Source organism: Orbicella faveolata, unplaced genomic scaffold (genome assembly GCF_042242905.1).
Source record: "Orbicella faveolata isolate gen_17 unplaced genomic scaffold, um_ofav_v1 contig_2, whole genome shotgun sequence".
Lineage (NCBI taxonomy): Eukaryota > Metazoa > Cnidaria > Anthozoa > Scleractinia > Merulinidae > Orbicella > Orbicella faveolata.
The window spans coordinates 16,583,769-16,592,569 of NW_028301547.1; positions in this window are offsets into that span (position 1 = coordinate 16,583,769).

Below are 8,801 nucleotides of genomic sequence, written 5' to 3' on the forward strand. Positions count from 1 at the left end.
GACAGCCACCATCAAGACGATTCTGCTGTATGTTTGGTCCAAGCTGTGTTAAATTACGACTGAGAGGTTTTAATAATAGTTATGCAATGCTCTCTCGTGTTATTAACAATTATAATCCATCAAATATTTTCGCTCCCGCGCGATTGGTCTAAATGCGTCACGTGACTGAATATTCTACAGCAAAAATTGGGAAATGTCCGAGTGATATTCCCTAATTTTCAAAACCGCAGGTGTTGCGAAAAACATCTGAAGGATAAGATACACAATAGCCTCCATTTGAGGCGAAAATATGCTCGTATATTTGCTCTTGGACATGATCTTTTCCTCAAAACTCACAGTTTTCTTTCACACTTTTCAAAAATTACACTTTTCTTCCCGTCGTTTTCGCTTCTCGGAACAGCTAATTTTGGCGGACAAATATCCGAGAATATTTTCGTATGAAATGGAGGCTATTGTTTACTTATTCCACGAGCGCGCGTTGGATTTGAGATGGAAAGTAGCCAACGAGGCACCTAGCGCCGAGTTGGCTGTAATTATCTCATATCCAACAAGCGCGAGTGGAATAATTGTCAGTAACTGAAAACGCTCCAGTAATACAGAAAACTAATCTGAAATAAAAACGCCCAAAATAATCACGCGTATACGTACGCTTATCATATTTGTAGAGCACGGTGTAATAAGCACTTAATGACTAGACTACGAGCAGTCCCTCTTTCGCTTAGTCCGTAGTGGGTGACGCGAAAGAAAACCGCGAGAAAAAAATGGCTGCGCGAAATCCTGGGGGCGAGGAGCGCGCGAAAGGAGGGACTACCACCGGCACCTAAGCCCAAGAGTTTGCCCTTTCACGGGCGAGTGATTTTTCGGTGTAGGATTTCTCATCTTGACGTCCTCTTATTATCGCTTGTTGTCAATAAGCCCGGGAGACATCCTGAATAAAATTGCAAAAACATATGCCGTGAGAATTATATCTTCGTTTAGTGTTCTTTCAGCGTAATTGCCAAAGAAGTTTTAAAAAGAAGACTGCGAATGAGGCATCTTTTAGCGATTTTCGCTGCGTCTGTAGGTGTAAATCTAAAGGTTATTGCGAAAATTTCAAATGCAGAGTGTCAACCGAGAATTTACATTATGCATTTGACATAGGAGACCAACCAACTGCGGTGAAATGTTTGCCGATAGCAGCAGAAAATTTCAGGTGAATGTCCGGTTTCAAGTGAAAGTCCGGTTCAATCTTTCAACTGGACGGCAGAAAGGCCAATCTCAGAAAACTTATATTCGCTGACTTGGACGATGCTGTTGAACGGCGAAATCATTAACACGCTTGCAGCCGGGTTGGAGACGGAAAGCTTTGCCAAACAAAACACTGGATAAATTTAAATCTTTCGAAAGCCTGCTGGCAGATTCGCAAGAACATCACGGCTTGCAAAGCGCGATTCCAACGCTTCGCTTTGCTCTGGTACCGCCTCGATTTGCTCCGGTTCCAAAACATTCCTGCAAGACGTCATACGTATCTCGAATGTTGACAACACGTTGTCAACGCCCCTAACATAAGCCAATAATATTTTTGCGTTGTGAGAGCAACGCATAATTCAAACACTTGGGCTTAGGCGGTAGTCCCTCCTTTCGCGCGCTCCCCGCCTCCAGGATTTCGCGCAGCAATTATTTTCTCGCGGTTTTCTTTCGCGTCATGCACGACGGACTAAGCGAAAGAGGGACTACTTGTAGTCTACTTAATGACTGGCCCTAAGGGAAATAGTGAGTTTTGTTTTCCCGAGACCCTCGATGTACCCCTCGGCTGCGTCTCTGGGAACATTGAAGGTTTCGGGGAAACAAACTTCACTGTTTTTCTTGGCGCCAGTCATTAGGTGTTTTGTCATACCGCCCAAATTAAAAGATAAAAACAAAAAAATTTGCCACACAAATTTTTCACAAATTTGCCGCTATTTCAAGGAGCACGACTTGATCACGTGCTAGTCGAAAGTTCAAATTGTTGTTTCCCTAAGGAGTTTGTGAGTTTTGTTCGTCCTAGGGAGTTAGTGAGTTTTGACCCACGACACGGGACACGCTCTTCTCCAATCGGAAAACGTATTTGCGTTGCGAGGTATAACAATGGCTCATAACCCATGATGGCTAAGCCAATGAAATCTCTCGAATTGCATTATCTAATGATCCAGTTTTTAATAACATGGAATATCCTAAGAGACATTTGTATTTTCTCGGTTGACACACAAGCCTTTAGGCGAGTGTGTATACCAAGAAAATACAAGCAACGAATGGCATATTCAATGTTATTAAAGACTGCATCATTAAATAATGATGTTTGAGAGTTTTTATTGACTTAGCCATTATGGGTTATGAGTTATTATACTACGCTCTACAAATATGGTAAGCATGCGCGTAGCATTTGGGGGAAGCTTTTATATTTGTTTTAGTTTATTTCTCTATCTTTTGAGGGTGTTTTTAATAAAACAACTATTCCACTAGCGATTGTTGGATATGAAAAGATTATAGCCCACCCCTACGCGCCTCGTTGGCTATCCACCATCTTATATCCAACGCGCGCTCGTGGAATAAATGTTAAGCATACCACGAGAGAGTGTTGCATTAAGTGGTTTTTAATTGAGTGTCGTAAAACCAAAATCAAACCAATTACTTACCAATTAGACTACTCAGCCAATCTCAAACCGTAGTAAAACCAAAACCAAAACCAAAGTAATTGTCTAATTACTTTCGACACTTAATTGAAAACCGCTCTATTACTATTATTACTAACAATTAAAATACATTGGCCAACACAGTCAATGCGACATACGCGCGGCGCATGATGGGAATGTTGAATGTAACACCGTCCAATATACAACGGCTCTCCTGTATTCTGATTGGCTGTATTTTCTATGGCATGGTATAAATCGTAATATTTGAGTTATGCTCTCATACAACAGCAAAAGGACTTTAAAGTTCCCTCGCGGGCTTAGATTCTTCCTTACTTAAGAGACATTCCAGGCTTGGGACGCACCAGTACGCTGAGACGTTTTGCGTCTGGTTAACTGTTTACTAACAATTTCAAGCCCATTAACAACCAGAATCACGGTTCTCTGTAGTCAGCCGTGTGCCGGTACCGTTCGGATTGAGCAGCTTCCAGATCTTTTCGAACCCTAGCTTTAACAAAAGGGCATATCACAAGGCGGATTTAAGGGCTCTTTACAGCGCGCATGTGCCATGTCTAAAAGATTTGAACTAAACCATAGTCCTGAAGACATAGTAGTTACAAATGCCATTAAAGTATGTCTTCCATCTTCTTTGCCAAACAGCCATTACAGCTATATTCTGATAACGAGTCTCGATCGCTAGAGAGAGGCTGGTGAAAAACCACTCGATCACCAATTGAACTGAAGTCGTCATAACAAAAGACTGTAGCAGTTCTAAGAGGGACTCGTCTTTTAAGTATACATATTGATACAAGTACAATAATCCGTTAACAAACACTATAACAGTTGATTCATACAACATGCTCATGATAGCGATATCAGCCATAAGTCTCTCACGGCGAGGAGTACAAAAACTTCCCCAAGGACCTGATGTCCGTTTGCAAATCACATGACAAATGTGATCAATCACAACCATGGAACTTCGTTCTATAACTTCTGTAGCGCCGTGAATCAATCCAAGAACAGCCATGGATTGTAAACTGTCAAGATCTGCTTGCAACACTCGAACAAAATCGCTGAGGCACAATACAATGGCGCTAACAAGACACACGAATATCCCGGATGCATAATACTCCCTAGCCGTTGAACAACTATTCGTGAGATTACTTTAAATAGCACTCCAATGAGAGGAGACCCCTGAAAACGACAAGAATCTCGGCAACTGTTTAGTCAAAGCCGGGGGGGGGTACTCCCTTATATGGGCTATATAGGTATATGCGGCCCCAAAGGGTATGGTTTTTCAGCCGTTTTGGTCATAAATAGGGTATAGACTATGGGGCGCCGTTTGTAAATTTATTATTTAGACCGAATTTATGCCATTTTCCCCTTATTTATAAATAATTGGAAATGCCACAAAATTTGTTTATAAATAAGACACAAGAACTTGTTCGTTGATATGTATATAATTATTTTAGGTACGTCCTGATTTATAAATAATCTTTCACCATAGATTTATTATATATAAATAATAAATTAAACAACTTCAATTATTTATATATCAGGTCATCTCTAAAATAGTTATTTACATATCATAAAGTTTGTTAATCCCATTATTTATAAATAAATTACTTCGCCGGGAGTGTAAATCCATTATTTAGAAATAATAAATTTCACCTCGCCGAGTGTAAATTTATTATTTAGAAATAATGAACTTCACTGAGTGTGTAAATCCATTATTTAGAAATAATGAATTTCTCCTCGCCAAGTGTTAATTTATTATTTGTAAATAACGAACTTCATTGAGTGTGTAAATTCATTATTTAGAAATAATAAAGTTTCATTTCGCCGGCTGTAAATTTATTATTTAGAAATAATGAATTTAACCGTGTGTGTAAATTCATTATTTAGAAATTAATTATTTAGAAATAATGAACTTCACTGAGTTTGTAAATTCATTATTTAGAAATAATGAAAGTATGAATGGCAGACCCAGCGTCTCTTGCCCGATCGATTTCGGAGGCTGTTTCTCGCGCTATAAGTGAGACAGTCAATGCTACCCTTGCTCAAGTAGGTAACGGCGGCGGTATGTAGCCTGAAATTCAGCACTGGCGGATCTGGGGGAGGGGCTCGGGGAGCCCGCTCTCCCCCCCGCCCCCCATTCCCCGCCTCAGCTATCTATTATGGAGTTCTTATTCACTCAGCAATTCGGCAGCTCACACTGCAACAGGAACAACTAACAACCTCAAAGGCCGAGGTAACAGGTAAATTTTAAGAAAAGAAACTGCTGCATGAAGAAAATAAAAATCGCTTGGCGTGTTAAGTGAAAGGTCTGATTTCTATTGAAATTCAATAATGGTTTAAACGTAAATGAATTTAGCTTTCCACGTGTACGATCTTTGGACTTGCCTGGAATAGACATGCCCAGCCGTGACTTGATCAAGCCAAACAAAGTGTGTCACACAGCTATCCGTCCAAAGGTCACAAAGGTCACAAAGAATTTAACCTGCGAGCAAACTCACGTTTGAATCAAACGCGCGAGTGACGAAGAGGAATAGCGATCGGCGGGAAAGAGGCGCCAAGAAGTGACTTTCTCCTCTCGCGGCTTCGCCCGTCGATTTCTCGCTCTCAGCTACGCCGAGCGCGTTTGTGCTCCAACGTGAGCCTGTTCGCAGGCTACAAAGAATTATCTAAGCATGTAAATACATTATTCGATTTCCCGATGTTAAAAGTTCTGCATTTTCTTCATGCAGCAATTTCTTGGCTTAAAATTTACCTGTTACCTCGGCCTTTGAGTAGTTGTTGTCGTTGTCGTTGTCGTTGTCGTTGTTCCTGTTGCAGTGTGAGCTGCCGAATTGTTGAGTGGATAAGAACTACGTAATAGATATTTGAAGCGTGATTCTCGCTTAAACACAATTAACCAAAATAAGGGGGGGGGGGGAACCTCCCTTAGATCCGCCACTGCTGAGTTTCAGGCTACATACCTACCTGAATAACTGTCTTATAACGCGAGAAACAGCCTCTGAAATCGATCGGGCAAGAGACGCTGGGTCAGCCATTCATACTTTCATTCTTTCTAAATAACGAATTCACATACTCAGTGAAGTTCATTATTTCTAAGTAATAGCGAGATGAAACTTCATTATTTCTAAATAATGAGTTTCTAAATAACGAGTTTACACACACGTTTAATTCATTATTTCTAAATAATAAATTTACAGTCGGCGAGATGAAACTTCATTATTTCTAAATAATGAATTTACACACTCAATGAAGTTCATATTTATAAATAATAAATTTACACTCGGCGAGGTGAAATTCATTATTTCTAAATAATGAATTTACGCACTCAGTGAAGTTCATTATTTCTAAATAATGAATTTACACACTCAGTGAAGTTCATTATTTCTAAATAATAAATTTACACTGGGCGAGGAGAAATTCATTATTTCTAAATAATGGATTTACACACTCAGTGAAGTTCATTATTTATAAATAATAAATTTACACTCGGTAAGGTGAAATTTATTATTTCTAAATAATGAATTTACACTCCCGGCGAAGTAATTTATTTATAAATAATGGGATTTACAAACTTTATGATATGTAAAAAACTTTTTTAGAGATGACCTGATTTATAAATAATTGAAGTTGTTTAGTTTATTATTTATATATAATAACTCTATGGTAAAAGATTATTTATAAACCAGGACGTACCTAAAATAATTATATACATATCAACAGACAAGTTCTTGAGTCTTATTTATAGACAAATTTTGTAGCATTTCCAATTATTTATAAATAAGGGGAAAATGGCATAAATTCGGTCTAAATAATAAATTTACAAACGGCGCCCCATAATAGACTGTAGCTGATTTTGGTCATAAATAGGGTATCGTTTTTGCACTCTAGCCTTCATATGGGTAAGTTTTTAAGAAGAAGCCACTTTTTCATCATTATCGAAAAGAAAAACAACAAAAGCCCTTCACAAATTATGTTTATTGTAACTTAACATTGGTCTGAACTAGGGAACCAATAATAACGCAGGTCTAAAACAAGGTTTTGATTTAAGGGTCAGGTCATAAATAGGGTTTCGAATTTTTGGTCAGGTCATAAATAGGGTAGGGAATACCGCAGAGTTTGGTCATAAATAGGGTAAGGGTTTTGAGAAGCGGGCCGCACACCCCCGCTCAATTTTTCTGGAAGTACCTCCCCCCACCCCCTCTCCCCCCCCCCCCCCCCCCACGAAGTCAAAGTTCTCGCAAAGCTGAAGAATAGCCAGAAACGTTATTTTAAAAGCTCTCGCGCGCGTGATGTAACACTTCTCGCTTTCTTCTGAAATCTATCAACGTGTCCGGTTCGAAACATTCAATTAAACTTACCGATGCTTTCGATTGCACATCCATCTTGCAATGTAATCTACTGCATAAGCTTGCACTCTAGCTGTAGAAAATGATTTACATTAGTGAGACGGAATGAAGACTAACGTATCCACCTTCAATGTCCTCATGATCAACCCTGATCATGAGAATATGTCGAAAACGTTGGGTTTTACAATAAATTTTCATTTTTAGTTGTCAGCGTCATACATATAAATTAACCTTCACAATCATTTGCTACTTTCGAAAATGACAAGACTCTTTAGTTTCTCGGAATTTTTAAAATGTCTAGCGCTTTGATGTCAACGTTTCGAAACCGTTACAAACTCTGACCAACTCTTTATGTGCTCTATCCATACATTATATTGCATGCTTGTATACAATGAAGACATAATTTACACATACGGTTACACATGCAGTCACTCCGTTACAGGCCTGGCTCCATGAATAGGATCGTATCCAAACACTCAAACGGATATCTATACTTTTATTGTAGCAGGGCAATTATTTACACAAAAACTCTCAAACAAATACACCTTTCAGTAATAATTTTTAAACACTTTATTTACAGAGATAATTGAATTACTCAGTTACCAAAGACAATTTCAAATAATCAACAAGTTAGCTGAAAGGAAAATAATGATACTGATATGATATTATACACACTACGATCGCTTAGACAATATTTAAAAGCAATAGAAAGGCAAGCAAATAGAGTCAACCAACAGCGTAATCTTTGTTTACAATATTTGCATATAAGCATGAGCACTTCATTTACTGACCGAGCTACAAAAATATCAACTCTGACTATTGAAAGGTCCTGGCATAACACACTACAACAAGGAATTGGTCAGAACACTTATTCAAACTATGCTTTAATTTTTAAGGCAATCGCAGAGCTCATTAAAAGCAAAACAAAAAGAAATCATCTATTTACCAATTCCGTCCAAACTTTTTTAAAGCCATTATTTTTCTACGCGATTTTTCTAAGGTAAAAAGTTTAAGGGCCCATTAACCGATTCATGCGCGCGCTCGCGCGCGTTGCTAAGAAGGTGAAATTTCACTTCCGGTCACTTACGTCAGCCTGAGCACGGAAAATAAAAACAACTCAAAAGCTTGCAAATTCGCATACATTTTAGATGTTTTTCTTTGTGTTTCACAAAATGCAAAGTAAAAAAAGTACAAGCAAGACAAAATAAGAGAAATACAGAAAAACAAGAGCAATAGAAAGAGAAAAACTAACTCCGCGTGGCTTTGTGTGAGCTTACCGAAGTGCGCTGGTAGGGTAAATTCAGGGGTGGGGGAGAACACTCTGCGACGCCTGGCACTTTTTTTGTGTCATCCAACAAAAAGTGACGTCACATCCGGTAAACAAGCGGGTTGAGCGACAAAAAAAAGTTTGACTGCGACATAATCGTTCTCCCTGTAAGTAAAACAGCAATATTTCGCAATCGGCGGGGTATTTCTAACGTTTTATTTGGCCATGATAAACAAAATTTTGTCTTCTTCCTCGCCATATCGTTTGTTTGAGGAACAGAACAATTATTTCTTCAAAAAGACGCTGTTTTGAAGGGGTGTGTTTTTACGAAATGTCGTCGTTTCTTCGTAGCTGAATTCCACAGGAGTCATCGTTTACGTGGAAATAATGAATTCTAGGTAAGTTGCACTCAATTCAAATATCCTATTCTCTTAGGTAGGCATTACACTGAGAGAAAAGCGCAATGTCAGTTTTCTACCCGTGGGAGAACCTATTTAACAGAAGCCCAATTTTTGAAATTTA